Source organism: Haliaeetus albicilla, chromosome 1, assembly GCF_947461875.1.
Source record: "Haliaeetus albicilla chromosome 1, bHalAlb1.1, whole genome shotgun sequence".
Lineage (NCBI taxonomy): Eukaryota > Metazoa > Chordata > Aves > Accipitriformes > Accipitridae > Haliaeetus > Haliaeetus albicilla.
Window position 1 is genome coordinate 11,290,842 of NC_091483.1, and position 17,325 is coordinate 11,308,166.

The window sequence follows — 17,325 nt, forward strand, 5'->3', positions numbered from 1 at the left end:
AACTGGATTATCCTTAAGGTCCCTTCCAACCCAAACCATCCTATGATTCCTTTTGTTTAATTTTCTTGTTCTCCTCAATCATTCCCTACCCCTGCCCAGAGAAATTTCTGCAATCAAGGGAATTGTTGAGCTATTTCAGCAGCCGGTGACTGGATGGTATCAGCAGTTCTGCTGCTCCCACCACCACTGTTAGAGCTGATCGGTTTGGGGTGACAAAGTCATAACTGCTCTCAGAAGCAGACATGGGACAAATAGTGATGGTGAAGACTACAGATTATTCAACCACTTCCTTTGGCTGTCACTACTTTTCATTAAGATTTGCCTGCCAATTACTTTTGCCCAGTATTTATTTTAGCTATGGCAGGCATAAATTATTCCTTGGTGTCCTTTATTTCCATTCAGCATGCAGGATGAAAGAGCTTCTTCCCGCCAAGCAAAACAAGCCATGATTAGTAATGTGAAAGTGAAACCTGCCATCCCTAAAGGTCCACTCATACTCCAAAATGTTTTATCCTCCTTCAGTTCTTCATTTATAGATGATGCTGAGAGTCAGACCAAAGAGAATGTCACACAGAGAAAGATAATTTTACTAAGGGGTCATGGACGCCTGTCGATGTTCATATATATGTGTATATAGTCACATATAAAAAATATGTATTCATTCTGTAAGCTTTAACATTCACACTTGTCAGATCAAAATGTGGTCACTATCCCAAATAATTAATAAGGTAATAAATAATAATGAAGCACATGGTCCATGTCTTGTCCTTGTTTCTGGGTAAGTACATGATCTAAGAAATGATCAGTGGCCACCCCTCATCCTTTGCAGTGAAGTAGTATGTAGTAGCTTTTTATTGATCAATTGCCCTCCCAGGAATAATGATATCAAAGGAGTTGTGAGAAAAAGAGGACTTTACAAGACCTATAAATATAACATATGTGGAAGTACACACTACACCTATCAAATTCTGTTTCGCTGTTGCTCTTGAGTGCTCGTGGGAAACATTTAGAGTAGGTTACGAGGGCATTCGTACTTCTGCTGGTAAGGAAAATGATCTCCAGTTATTAAAGGCTCCTTCCAGCTTTAACTATGAATCTGACAGCTGTGTCAAGAGGAAGCAGAACAGTAAGAACCTGTTATAATGAAATATTTGATGGATTCACTGGAGCTATGCAAGAGAAGATAAGTTTAAAAACAAGTGGAGGTTCTTATTAATATCTAGCTAAAATATAAGCCAGAAGACACAGTAACACATACCAGACTTTCACGGTGATAAAAAAACCTAACAGTTTGGAAGCAAGCTGTAGACTGTGAAGTAAAGATAAAGAAGGACCAGTTAAATACCTATTATTTAATTAGGTTTATCTTCATAAGCAGTTATGCATAAACTGTTATAGGAAATACTGTATGCTTGCAAAACAGGAAAACAACCTACATGTATAAAATTCTATGACACATATTACAGCTTGTCGCCCTACTCACAATCCTGTAGAGTTAGTAGCAGTAAGACAACTAAGAGTAAGATAGGAGGCATTTCTTCAACAGGGAATGATCATCTCTAACTGAAACCTCAGACATATTGCCAATGGCTCTATATTATCTAATTAGCACGTGCATTTGCAAATAGCATGATTTTTTGCATAACCTGTATCATTGGTAGCATGCCTCTTTCTACTTAAGTAATTCTTAAAAGTATAATAAACACCCAACATACAGTTTTAAACCAGCTTCATGGGCCGGTTTGAAATAACTCAGAAGCACATTTAACACACTCAAAACCTAAAGTTCATTACTCATCCTATTAACAGCAAATGTTGTCTTGAATTAAAAATAAGCCATTTATATATACTTATTCACTATGCAGCTAAGGCCAAATTATTTGTGTCTGCACAGGAACTCACCAAAAGGCCTTCCCTCCCTCCCATTTGCTAAACACTCTAGCTCAAGGAACAAATATTTTGCAGTCATAAGCAAGGTCAGCTGCGTGAAACAGGCATCAGCTCATACATGAAAGCACCTGATGTGGCAAGCGAGGGACATAACAGGAAATCTTGACTTTCAAGCTGATGGGGTCAACCCATCACATCGTGTGCACCTTTTCGGATCGCAGCACACTCACCCAGCGTCTTCCACATTCAGGGGAAGTCAGAAACCCTCTGTATCCTAATTCTAGAGTAGTGCCCATGACTAGCCTAAAAAACCCTAGGAATTAGCCACATACTGCTTGGATGTACTCTGAAAGAGCAAATCCTGACTGTAGCTGAAGAGTCTGTGTGTCCAAACCAACAAGGTGAAAAAAAAAAATCAACTTTTCAAACCCAGAAGCATTGCTCAGAGGTAAAGAGCTCTATCATGCATTTTAATAGTAGGATTTCTACAAGCGTTATTTATGTACACTCTCACACCCCACAGAGCCCTTCTCTACTTGGATCGGAATGGTTTATCGCACTTGTCACAGACATAAGGGTGTATATATATTGAAGCAAACCTCTTAAAGGACAGAGCAAAATTGAGGCAATAGCCACTAATTAAAAGGAATAAGTAGTATGAGTGATTATTGCAATTCTTCCTAGGCACATTGCATGGAGAGTACCTCTTCCTCAAACGGCTTTTGTTTCCTCTTGCATAAGTTGACTATTGTTGCAAGAAAACTGCGCTGCTAAAAGAAAGCTTAATTGTTTCTTTATAGTTGTGATCCAGAGCCCAGGGAAGACTGTACCCATGCTTATCCTACTCAAGGGAAGACACAGGTTGACTCAGAGAGAATGTAAAATTTGTAGCATAAGCATTTCCAATATTTTATGTTGATTCTAAATTTTATGAGTAATATCCCTTGAGTGGGATAAGTGAACACACAACCAGCTTTAATGTTCATACAAGCACTTAGCTTGTGGGATCGTTCTCCAGGTCAGCCACACTCTGAAAGCCAATTGATTGTATATATTTTCGTGCGCACCCAAAAATATCTTTAGAGCTACTGCAGCTTCAGAGGGTTAGTACTATACTTTTAAAAGACACTTCCTTTACCTTGGAAAGGTTTTGGGCAAGGGGGATTTCCTTTTGGGTGGGTCAGGAATTAATTAGAATTACTCTATGAATAGGAATTTTATAAAACAAAACCCAGCAGGATTGAAACTTAATGCCCCAGAAGCAGAAGGCACATGCTTGAACTATTATAGGAGTCTTTGTTGGCATAATTTCTAGGCAAAATCTCAGCCACTAAAAGGGCCCTTTTTATAATAATCATTTTAGAAGCATATGGCAAGTGCTTATATTAATGTTTGAAAGTACATACTTAAAATTATGCTCTTTTCAGACAAGGTAGTTATAAATCAATTAGTAAAATCTTTGGATAAAACTAAAAAATAAAATGTTGATTTGCTATTTCTTCATCTTATGAATGTATGCAAATAAGCTTTTTAATCTTGTCTTTTCATACTATTTTATGCATTGTTATCATATTTCTTTCCATTTTTAGGGATCTATCTTGTTCTGTCTGCAGATTCAGTGGTCTGTTGCAATTCTTTCTCTTTTTAAGGAGTCATAGGCATATGACAGTTGTTTTTCTTTTGCTACATATGTTTGTGTCTGCTGAGGATATATGCGATGAAAGGCAAAAGTCACCATGAATGTTATAATATGGCCTCCAGACATCGTCAGAGTTGAGAAGGTCTATTTTCTTCATTTCTGTTGGCATAAAGAAACATCCAGCGGTGTTTATTCTCCACCATGTAGGAACCAGCTAAGGCACACTAATCATTATTACTTCTTTAAAGTGTCTTAACGTACCAGTGGTCTTGTAACGAGAAGTCAACAGGACCAAAAATGGCCAGGGCTGGGAATCACAGACACCAAAGAGCCTTGGCAGCAGGCACCTATTGAGGATCCACATCCTACCAAAACACTCTAACCAGGACCCTGGCTGGCCAATTTTTGTTTGCTTGTTTTTAAAAAGAACAATCAGTGGCTGTCCAGCACTTTATTAACTTGCAATACTCGCCCCACACGCACACCTGAGAACTCCTGCTCATCCAGACTGCAGCTGTAAGAATAACTTTACACCAAAAAAAATACCCAGTTTTCCTAGGAAAAAGATTGAAAATTCAAGCTGCTTGCTTGACAAAACCTCTTATTTCTATGTTCAGACCCAGCCATGTGCAGAGTCATTTGCTGCTGCAGAAAGCAGGAAAAAGCAGAACTGGTACAGAAGGGGGGGCTTACAATCAACCTAAACCAACACACTACCCCAAGCGTGAATATTTTCTGGAGGCTCCATTCTGCGCTGCACTGCAGGAGGGACAGTGTCTCCTACATGGCCCAGTGTCCCCTGCCTAATCACTAGACCACTTGCTTTCTCAGGTATGTAAATTAGTGAATCAATATGATTAAACTGGCTTTGTAGAAACTGGGTATTTGTGTGACTAATGAACACTTCCGTGGCTTTTTTGTCCAAAAGAGGGACCACAGACAGTAAATTGTTTTGCTCAGGTTATGGTGCAGGTAGACAAGCACGGCAGCACTTTTGACCATAGAGAAGATTACAGGCTAATGTATCATTTACCACAAAGTGCTGAAAAGAAAAGGCACTATAAAACAAAAGGCACTATCAAATTTTTCATTTTTTCCTGAAAGAGCCAGATTAGTTGTCAAAGGCCATCTTATCATTTGTGCCCCACAAAACCTTGTTACGTTTATGTACTTGGGATGTAATTCCACACCATATTGATGAGGGCTGGCCATTGAGAAACCTGCATGAACAGTCAGATACGCATGTACAACTCTATCATTACTGCTTACCCAGTTTTCAGCTCACACAGACTTCAGCCAGTGATTCCTGCACATGAAGAAACTTTTATTATAAATAATGCTTTTGTTCCATGATAGAGATGGATATTCTGAGTAGACAAAGACGCCCAAAAAATCAGCTACCAGAGGATAAGCCCCCCATCTCACAGGCTGTATTTCATGCTGCTTATCAAAATACTTGTATTATCTGGTGTCTCTGGTTTTGACACATTTAGTGCATAGATATTACAGAAAAAATGAACCTCTTAAGGCTTACAGTAGTGCAGTTCTAGCAATTGAACCACAAACCCACTTCCGAAAATGGAAGGAAGAAGAAAGCCTACTCCCCCTCCCCAGCACTCACCCAAGTGCCAGTACTAAAGTGATGCTACAGCTACTGGGCTGAAATAAATTTTCTTTCTTCTTTGTATGGTCTTATTAACAGTAATGTGGTTTCTAGCAGATGATCTTACTGTCACTCCAGAGAATATGTGTTTTATTGATGAAAAGAAGAGAAAGTCATTAGCAGTAATGTTGGTGAAGGTGCATATATTGGTAACAGCAGAATGAAAAACACAAATAGAATATTAAATGCAACAACTAGCAGGAATGCAAAATTAGTCAAGTACAAAGATGCAAGAAAAAATCACTCAAAAAAAAAAAAAAGTTCAAGTATTTACAAGTTGCCCAGCCCTGCTAGCTACAGCCAAGTCCCTGTTACCCGACACAACAGGGGACTGGAATACACAGGTTAAGGAAAAAATCCAAGATTATAGACATATTGTAGGGATCTGAACGGCTCTGTAGACTCAGCTGGAATCAAGCAGGGCTCGTAAACCACAGTTCAGATCTGTCCTCGACTGACCCTGGCCGGCTCCTCATCTCTGCCCCGTGCTCCTCGGCACTTTGCTCCGGTAGGATCTTCTTAGCCCAAGTGCAGCCGTGGTCCCAAGCCGATGACTCCGAACTCCCGTGGTATGGTGTGGGAGCTAATAAGCCTTCCCAGGAATCGAGCATTGAGCCGCGTAGAGTGGAAACCACGGGACGAAACCAGCTCTGGCTCGCGGAGGCTGTCGCCCAGCTTCTGCTGGCTGGATGCCGACTGTCTGCGAAGCCATCTGGTGCCGCCGCGCCTGGCTCCCCGGCCACCGCGAGGGGCTCCCCGGCCGCGGCATAGGCCTGCCGCCATCCAGAAAGCACCCGGAGCTAGCTGGGGATTAACCGTTCGCTGCGCTTTCTTTATATCGCGATGCATTTATCGGGTAATATACACTAATAACGAAGGAGAGGTAAGGGACTAGTTCTGAAATTATTACGCATTTTAGTACAGGCAGAGCACCGGCACTTGATTCCTGGCGTTTCTCACACATGTCCAATAAGCGTGGTATTTAAGGACAGGTGTAATTTTAGGCATGTAAGTAATCTCCTGAAGTTTTGCGTGTTTAAATAAATATTTGTCGGCATACACAAAAACCTACAGGACTCAGAATTCATTTTGCTAAAAAAACCCCCCACGTTTTCCATTGCTTAAAAAAAAAAAAAAGAAGCTTGACAAATAAGCTAATAAAGAGACATATGAATACTTTGCTATTGAAATCTTATACAGTCTTCAGAAAAAAACCAAAACTTCTGAATACCCCTTTTGCCCACAGAGTATAGCTTAAAGGACACATTTTCCTTAGATGCTTAATACCATCTTCCAAATTAAAGTGAAACCTGAACGGAGACCGGAGATCTCAGTGGACTGCCTTGCTGGTAAGCACTGGCTGGAGCTAATTAGTGTGTCCTGAAGCCACTGCGGCTGCCTCCCAGCCAGGAAAAGCGGAGGGCACTGGAAGCTGCCTGCCTCTGCGCCCGGGCTCAGCCGAGACTTCACACCTGATGGCTGCGCCTACCAGGAAACTGCTGTGCATAGTGATCAACGACAGCTAGAGCTGGACAGAAATTTTCCACTGAAATCTATTCTTCAGTGAAAAAAAAAACAAAAAAAAACCCCACAGTTGCTGTAAGAGCTACTGCCTCTCTTCCCGACCCAAAGCAAAAGCCAGACTTTTCATCTTCACAATCTCTTTGGCCTGGCAGGACATGGTATTAACTGATGTTGAAACCAGTGTATCAGGGAAAGAACTGAAGAACACATTTTAAAGCCTGCCATTTCATAAACAAATCCATGTATTTCATATATTCATTTAAAGCTATAAAGCCTTTGTTTTACAGTGCATTTTATTCTATTTATTAGACTATAATTCACTTCTGTGTATATCATACCTACATTAATAACACCATTAGGGCTGCAGTGATCTTATAAATATCTTATTAAACTTGCTGAGGTCAGAAAAATCCAACCTCATCGCTGCTCAGTCAAAACATCCACATCATCTAGTATAAGCATATTCCAAACTGATACGTCAACATATCATAGCGACCAGAAGAATTACAAATAGGAGCCAAAGACAAACCACTGCAATGCCATCATTCTGCTCTACTCTGCTGTCACACCTGCTCCTATTCTGGATGCTGTGGCCACCCCACATTCCTGTGTCAGGGCACACAGTCTCCACTGCCATCTCTCTTGATGGCGGGAGGGAAGCCCACGTGCAAACCAGAAGTCCTAGGTGCAATGCAGGCACAGCCTCTGGGATTCGATTCCTTTCTGCATGCCCAGCTAAAAATATTAATATACTCCGCACAGTTTCCACTAGCTGATTGATCTAGTGCCTTCCAATACTCTGCCTTTATTTTTAAGTTGTATCACTTGCAGAAACGAGTTGGGGTGGGGTTTTTTTCCAGCAAAATCTGCTGCTTGATATTGGAATGATGTTTGCTTCCTTCACTGTTATTTCATTAAATGGCAAATCACTCCAAGTTGTTCTCCCACCCATGTCCTGAAGAAAACTCCTTTCCTCTCTTATTGCATTCTGTCCCCCATGACCTTGTCGATCAAATTTCCCTTTAAAGAATTCTCTACACTAGTCCACACAGGTTGTACCTAGGGAGATGCAGTCCCTTCAGGGAACCAAGGAAGGAAAACCAGTCCATGAGATTTTTTTAAGTACAACTCAGTGGAGCAAATCAGTACCACAGAAAAGTGCAATTTAGTATTGAAATCACTCAGAAAATACATTTCATTGATTATTTTTTCCTGAGCTCTTGTTAACAAAATTGTGTAAAATTTCAGTATTTCAAGTTCAACTAGATTTCAGAAAAAAACAAATATTGGAATACTGGAGTTTCCCAATAGATGGAAATTGTGATTTTTAATCATCTCAGCTCTAATCAAGAATATTTTGTTTAAACAAACAAACAAAAAACCCAAATCCCTTATCAATGTCAGGTTTTTCAAAACAACTAATTCTTGCTTAAGGAAAGCATTTGGGAATGATTAATCAATACAACACAGACATTCAACCATATTGAATAAAGTTGCTATGTTTTCATATTTATCCTTGGGGGTTTTTTTAAATAAGTGAATTTTAGGACTTCATTTGGTCCTAATTTGAATACGTATAATTTCCATTGGCTAAACATATTTTTGCTGTGATTACTCAAGATTTTCAGAAACAAGGAATGCATTACTTTTCAGTTACTATGCAAAATCACTGAAAATGGAAACCAGTAAACCAGATAAATGGTGAAGTACTGATTTAATGAGAAGTTACCTGTAGTTAGGCATAAACTAACAACTACAATTATTTTTTAATTATAACCTGTGTCTAGCAATGTAGATGTAAAGATCTTTGAATGCTGTTAATTCCCCTGGAGTATTACAGACACAGGAAAACTTTTGCTAAATAACTCTGAGATTCAAAAAACCCCAACAAACCAGCAGTTTTCAGTCCCACCTCAGAAAATATTTTCAGGAGCGTAAGATTCCGGAAATGATTTTGGTTTCTTGCCACATAGTTTGTGGCTTTTTTCTTCCAAATTAAAAGTCTCAAGCTTGTTATACTATCCTGGTCAGTGTTTTGGAGTAGATGTGCACAGTGAATTATAGTGAATTTATGGTCAGATTTACCATTCTAACATTGTAGAGAGCTGACTTTAGGTGTTTTTGAAAGAGAGAGACACCCTACTTTCACTCAAATTTAGGCACCTGTAGGCACCTATGCTTAGGCAACTTAAGTGTCCTCCTACCTGCCCATGGGTAACCAAGTTTGTTATTAAGAGACAACTCACATGGGTTTCTGTTTAGATTTTTAAAAAAAAAACAAAAAACAAAAAAAAAAACCCCAGCAACATCCAAGCCAAAAAAAACCCCCAACAAACCAGAAAAAGATATTTCAGTGCTGCGGGGTCTGGGTGCAGGGGTGGTTGTTATATTTTCTGGCACTTTCTGAGGGAGAGACAGATCTGAAGCAGGAAAACAGGGGAATTTTAAATCCTTTACTGGGAAACTTTGAGAGGCTCTTTTGGTCTGGTACCAACTTCAGGATGAGAGCAGATACCTATACTGGATCAAGCCCTGCCGCGATGCCTGCGACCACAGCACCCGCCAGGATCACATCCCACATTGTAGTGGTTGCGGGGGGCAGGTACTGTGGCCAACGTCTACCAAAAAAGATGCCCAATGATGTCGGAATACATGCTGGCTTTTAAAAAGTACTAAAATATGAACTCACTGTTTATATTCATTGTTCATAAAACATGCAGTTACTGGTGTTGCTTTCTGACTGCTGGCAGAAAGGGGTTTATGTATGTATTTGGGACTGCTCTGGCTGAGGGTGATGGGGCTGGTGAGATAACAGCATCACTAAGCCCTTTCCCTGATTTGAGGGATATCTAGGATGTCCATGGTTATAGCTGAGGGCATGCGGGTTGCTCAAGAGAGATTGTAGTATAAAGGGGAGGGGGGCAGGACTGGGGACGAGGAAATGGAGAAAAGAAATTCATTTCTTGAAAAACAGGACTGCAGCTGGACACAAAAGATGTAAAACGAGAAGCTCGTTAAAGATGGGACAACTGCTGCCAGCTTTACCCATTTGCTAGCAGAAGATATTGGTACATTGCCTGGGCATGCGGAATTGCTCATAAAAGGCATACATGTAAATCTGAAGGTGCTTAATTCCTTCAGGATGAATTTAGGCCTTAAATATTCGTTGTAGAGGTGTACCTGAGGACTGCATTTTATGACTCAAATTGTTCTGTCCTGTTCTTAACACACGATGTTATACTTTTGTCCCTAAGATGGAATTTGTTATGAAAATTAGTATTCTCTGATAATTCATCATTGTACGCTTAACAGTTTTTTCACGTGAGTTATATATTAAATGAACGAGTACTAAATATCTACAGTACAAAAATAGTAACAGATAATGTGAGATACGTGATTAAGAGAGACCCAGACAATGCTTGTTAAGATTACATTCTGCAGAGAGCCCGCTTGTCCTCTGACAGCGTATTACTGCCCGTCTTCTTCCCCACACTGCCCAAAGAGCTATTAAGAACAAATACCTGGAAATCAGCACTTTAATTTGCTATGCAGGGTAAGACCATGAGTATTTTGGTTTGCAGTTGTCAGTATATATGAAATACAGCTATATGTTTTACAGGTCCAATCTGACTGTCTCCACAGGATTCATTACAGCCATTGCACACCTCTCTACACAAACAGTAATGAGAGGGGGGTTTTGTTGTTTTTTTCAACTTACTTTTAAAATTTTGCTTTGTTTCTTTTCTATTTTGGTGGCATAAGGGTGCACAGTATATGCTACTTCATACCTAATATTAGCTCTGGTAGTTTTCCTAATAAAAAAAATAGTCCATAACCCTTCGGTGACCATATGGCATTACATATGTTTAGTACAAACTGCAGATGTAACACTCGGAAAATGTCGTCCTTTAGCTGATCTAGATGTTAATCCACAAATTGAACAAGTGGAGAACCTCTCAACCCGTTATGCCTGTGAGCTACAGAACAAATGCTCTGTCATGTACATCCTTATTAGCACTTGCCAGGATCCCAAAACCAGCATCTCAGGGAGATTCTTCTTTTTAAATCCAGATATTTATTTTGACATTAAAAAAAACCTGTAAATTTCAGACATGCATTAGAAATATTCTGCCATAACCTATAATTTCAATGAAATGAGCAGAACTAGCTCTCAAAGACTGCTTTGAAAACCCTGGTATGAAAGATAAATTGAACACGAAGCAGTCCTCCAACACTTTCGATGCACAACTCTTCTCAGGTGCAGGAGAACACTTCTGGTCAGTGACTATGAGAACCAACCCAGCCTGGGCAACAGCCTTCCCAGCAAGGCATTTATTAAGAATCAAGAGATCCCAGTTCATACCCTTATGCTCAACTAGCCTACAGCAAATACCCTAAGTTTTGCTAGTAAATTCTATTTCCATTGCTTTTACTTTTCAAATAATGTTTAAAATTATTTTGAAATGTCTGATGAGAAACAAGAACATACCAAAAACCTAAAAAGAAGAGAGAAGGTCTGGTCTTTAACAGAGCTCTTGTCAGAAGACAGCCCTTCCTTCTCTGGAAGGCTTACTGACAATCCAGGAAAAAGAACTAATAATTCAAGTAACAAATATAGATGGGAAGAACCCACAAAAGTTATAAAGATAGCATTTTACACTAGGCATATTTGTCCTTTTCCTTTGCCATCATCAGGGGTTTTCCCCCCCTAAGTCTGAAAGATAGGAACGGGGGTTTAGGTAATACTGTAAAGGTAATAACTCAGAGTAGTACAAAATGGAGGAGTCTGAAACAATGTGAAGGCCACAAACAGGAGATCAACACGCGACAAGCGATGAAACAGTGCCTGTTTCGCTCCCCACCATGCTACCACTGGCCACAAGGCAATCTCTTTGCTACAGATAGATAAAGGGGAAAAGAAGAGGCAAGACCAACATCCCTGCCTACCAATTGGTAGTTCAGATGTTCAAGCAGATTGACACACAAGAATAGCCTCACTACTACTATGGAGAATGAGAAAGGAGATGAACATTTTATTTTGATTCATGTCATAATATTGTAGATTGTCAGCATTTTTCATTATGTTCTAGTGTACAAAGACACCTCCTCCTCCCACTTAATTCCTAAACAGCTGTTTAACTCCTCCTTTCTCTTTCCATCATATTGGCTTTGACTTTAATACTGTCCTGGGCAAATGGAAGCTGTTAGGTACCACGTAATGTGGATTACAGAAAAAAAAATGAAATACAAAATTAGATGAGAGACTGTCATCTGGGAAACAAAAATATTAAAAAACCCACAAAACCCCAAAGAAACCCACAGCCCACACTCATTGAAATGTGAGACAAGCTATAAGGAGGTATCTCAGCAACAGGGAGTTTTATAATCTGTGAAACTTATTTTATCTTGGTCATAAATGGGAGTCTCACAGCAGAATTTGAATGCTTCAAAGCATTTACCAGTCTTAGATAACTGGTGTGCTACTTTACAGTTAAAAAGTTAAAAAATGCTGATGGGAAAATGCTGGGTTTGTTTAAATTACAGATATTATTAGATGCCAATTACAAAACTATTGCCTTTGCAAAGATTAGGATCAGTAACATTTTTTGCACATAGTCATTCTGCAGCTCTTCCTACTTACAGTAAGTTACAACTAGTTTCGTCTTTTCTACGTGATGTAACAGTACGTTAAAGTGAGAAGAGGTTGAGAAAGTTTTATCTGAATTTTAAGCATTTTGAGCATCCCCCCCCCCCCGCCCCAAATTAGTTTTCCACTAGAGCTTAGATTAGTTCTTCCTCATTGAATCAAGGTGGTGGGGGCAAGGAGGGAACAAAGATACACTTCTTTCCAATGGGCTTTATATTGCATGAAGTTTGACGTATTGTTAATCTTTAGGGTTTTTAAACTCTAATACTGAAAAGACCACTGCAGCATTTAGACACCTTTTGGAATACTGTTTATATTGTGTAATTAAAGTTATTTTACAGTTATTTAACATTTTCACTCTAAATTTATTATTTATTTTGTCAGATCAAAATGATGCTCATTTTTACTATTTAAATTTCTCTATTTCTTCCATATTGCTGTAAATATGAGTTAATTACTCACAATTCGTTTCCTTTAGTTATATGAAGAAATGAGTGATAAATTTACAAAATACAGAAAACTAATCAACTGCATGTTAATGGAGGGAGGGGGAGGAATTAAGATGCATTTTTTTCATTATTACAAATTAGATGATTTTTATTTCAGCCATTACTCTACTTGTAAGCATTCAGTGTGGGTCAGGTGCTTACCTAGTACAAATAATTATTCTAGAGAAATCAGTAATTACTATACTAGTTTATACTAGTTGATGAAATGGCTTTGTGGATAAAGGTGTTTTACCTTGATAAAGGTGCTATCATAACTTGCTTTTATTAAATTGCTTGACTGGTCATCTAAACTGCAGAATTTTGTCTTTTTTTTTCCCCCAAGTTGGTGACTTCAATTCAAAGCGGTATTGAAACAGCAGAATAAACATTTTAAATTAAACTATTTTTCCTTACAGTAACACTCAGAACACTGATCCCCTGGAGACATTTTTTGAGAATAAGAAGTTCTTAATCATGCATAAAAGGTAAATTTAAAAAGACTGTAAGTGCTAAAAATACACTGACTACTTGGTTAGTGGTTTTTTTAATTATTCATAAAACTCCACGGTATTTCCTATTTACACAAATGTTCATATAAATGTAAAAATTAAGGGAGATGGTGCAAGCGTATTACATTGTACATCACTCAGAAAAAACACTGTCTCAAGATTAAACAAATTCTGATCAGTGTGTCTGAAGGAGCAGACTGAAGCTTGAGCAACCACAGACAAATACAGCCAGTCCAGCAAAGGAAGCACAACTGCAGTTCAGGCACCATTAAACTGCTGTGCTATGCTCCTGCACACAGCTTCTTAGATCACAGTACCCTGTAGTATCTTCTACAATGGCACAGTTTGCCGCCGCATCTATTCTTGTCACAAAATTCATACCAGAGTCTCCTTTTATTTAAAATCATTGTTGGAATATTTGGTCCAATTATATGTTTGAATTACAGAGGCAAAGAAAAGCAAGCAAATTCAAATTATTTGAAGAAGTACAACCACATGTCTAGTTTTAAGACAGATTCACATAACATACAGTGTACTAAGTTTGAAACCCAACCAGAGATGGTTCAAGTGTCTACACTGATAACTATTCCATTTTAGCAGAGACATAGCGCAAATGCATTAATACCACAGCTGTATCACCACTCCATGTCCAGTGCATCTCTAGAAGCATCAATTCCTCTCCAGCTACATTCCTAGATGTTTATCTTTTTTTCTGAGAGGCCAGAACAATAGAACAGAAACCTTTACAAAGGCTGTCCCCTGCTGTAGTCAAGGACTGACGTTAAATCACTTGACGGAGGAATACCCACCTTCCAAGCAACCCTCCTGTGGTTATCAGATGGATATGAATAGACAACGTCTCCCAGGTATGGCTGTAGCTATGGCTCTCACACAATAATTTTAGCAGGAATTCAGTAACAGAACACATTTATTAAATTAAGAGTTTAAAGAAAGTATAAGTCAAACTGTAGGAACTAATTCCCCACAATCACATCATTATCTTCCTTTCCTTCAAAAACTGCATCTTGGCAATGTTAGAAAAACCTTTATTCTTCACCAGAAATATCTTCCATTATTGTTTCTTTACCCATTTTTCACAGGTTTTTTCCCTTATACCTTTAAAGTAGATCTTTGAGAATTCATATTGTGGTTTTGATATATTTGGCTTAGCGTTCTAAGTTATATTGACTTTAATCATGGGGTCACTTGAACCAGGTAGCTCTGCTGTTTCTAATCTACTAACTGCACATTTTTACTGAGATTGGAGAGGACAAGTCCTATTAGGATTCTGACACCGCAGGTCAATAACTCTTTATTTCTTCTATAATTTTATTTTTCATTGTGCCATGCTTTTCAGTTTCCCCAGTTCATACTGGGAAATTGAAATCACCCATCACTACAGCCTGATTGGTTTCCTATTTCCCTCATGTTGTGCTGAGGGCTGTTACTCTCTTCCCTCTATTGTCTGCTTGTTCCAGGAGCAACCAGTGTCCTTTTACTTTACCGAGTCTACTGCTAGGATGTGTGTATGCCTAACACAAAGAGCTGCTTTAGACAAAAATATAGCTTTGCAGGTAGAAAAGTAATTCAGCAGATTCCTCACATATTTCTCATCTAATTCTTTACATTTAATTAAGTTTAAGCTCCTCTACAAACTCTTCAAGGACATAAACCAGGAACAGTTGTAAGGACAGCATCTGCACACTGTGACTGAATTTTCTCCATCAGAAACAACACCTACTTAAACGGTAGAAGCCAAATTCTTTAGTACTGTCACTCACTATTATAAAAAGCCATCATGGCTGGGTTTATGCTATCCAAACCTCTCGCCAAAGAACGAAAAGCCTCCCTTGTGGTTTTAAAGCTGCAGTCCCATGATGATTTTAAGTAAACGCATTGCACCGCCACTAGAAGAGCAAGTCTTGTCCCTCCTACCCCACGGCCACCCCCTCACCACTCGTGCAGCCCCACGGGGACCCAGACCATGAAACACGGCAGGTGGAAAACAGGAGAAGCGATCCCAAACCGCAGGGAGAGCCTTGCAGACTGTACCCTGCTTATGCACTGTATCGCAGGGAGTTGATGGCCGTGGGCTCAGTCCTTGTTTTATGTGGTTGGTCATCCAGGCTTGTGAGCCCACACTCACCTGTTTATATGCACATGCACTTACTGCAAGTATATATAAACAGCAAAGCTCTTGATTGTGCAAAGATATGATTATGTTAACCGTTACACCTTAAATGTACACAAAGTAAGCAAAACTTTCCAAAAAACCTCTGCATTTGACTTCATTCAACAATAGAAAGAGAAATCAAGAGCAGAAGGTGAAGTTGTACTTGATCAGACCTTGTTTCGTCCCTAACTTGTTTTGCTGTGTCTGTAGATATTGCAAGTTCATGTACAGCCTCACATACAATTTTGCTGGTACTCTGTTAAATGCTATATAGCAACCAGTCTTTGTGGCTAAATGTCCATAAGGCTCTATACTCACTTTCTGAGAACTACAACTCTTGATAACACAGACAGAAAGAAAAAGCTTTTTTCTATATAAACCAGTATTAAGTAAATAACAGGATATCACTATTAGAAGTAAAGCTGCAATACCATCTTTTTCTTACAAGTGTATCCATCAGTCTAATGAAACATTTGCCCTCTTAGAGTAGCAATGGTTTCTGACAGAGATGACCAAGTAATAAAACCTTTGTCTATAAGTTCATTGGAAGAAAAACATCAAAATGCACAATCTATACTGTGCAATGAAGTTTTCTGTTGGCAGTTTTTTCCTTTGTATAGCCTGTTTTGGTATGGCATACTCATACCCTGCAGCTTACATTCAAAGTCACTATCCCCCTATTCAGCAAGAAAGTAATGATCATTTAATGACTACCTCTTTAGACAGATTTTTGTCTTTATGGTTCCTGTACTATTATGTTCTAACAATGATACCGGAAGTGATGATTCTTATTTTGGAGGGGTGGGAGAACACTAAAAATGACAAAAACTCAGATAAGTCTTCCAGAGAAAAAAGCAAATAAAAAGTTGGCCACTGTAAGCTGAAAAAATTATAAGAAAAATAATTTTTAAGAAATCCTATCCTTTATATCTTCTTCTCCTTTTCAGACCACACCTCTGATAATTGCCAGGGTCTGAAAATTTAGAATGTCCATTAAAATCATTACAGTTTCTTTCTTTCCTACTCACAGGAAATAGATTATCCTCACCCCTCCCATATCACATCCAGACAACGTTCACCATAACAGGGCTTTGAAATTTAAGACAAAACAAAACACACTTTAGCTTCTGTCATAACACAAGTAATAATACATAAGTTACTCAAATGGAGAGCATATCAATGCATATCGTATGACTATCCGAGTAAGAATGCATAACTGTTTTGGTTTACTCCTTAAATATGCTAAAACAGTTTGGTAGAAAGTTAGAGGTGTTACCAAACACACAACATCCAAAAGAAAGAAAACCACAAGTCTAATTGACATTTATTTTTGTTCCCTCCTCCCAATCAATATGTGTATTTTAGATATTTTACTGTATTTTAGTATTACACCTGATGGTTTAATCTATATAAATATTTCTGTATACATAAACATACAATATATATACACTGCTCTCCCTATATATATATTTATAAAGAGGGAAAGTAAGTTATCTTGGGTTTATATAAATGCATTGAGTTAAAAAGGGAAAAGGGAGAATAAAATTAGCTTGGCATGACTGTGTGAGATTAGACACTAAAATTATCCTCCCGCAGTCATATTTAGTTCTCTAAACAGCTTTAACTAATTTGCTTAGACACAGTACTTTCTAGTGAAACTAATGAAAAAACATGCAACCTCTGTGTTCGTTTTTTGTTAATATTCAAACTTCTAAATGTAATAACACCTTTTTTTTTTTTTCTTTTTCAATCAGTTCATCTCTATAACACTCTGCTTGCTCAAGCTGCCATT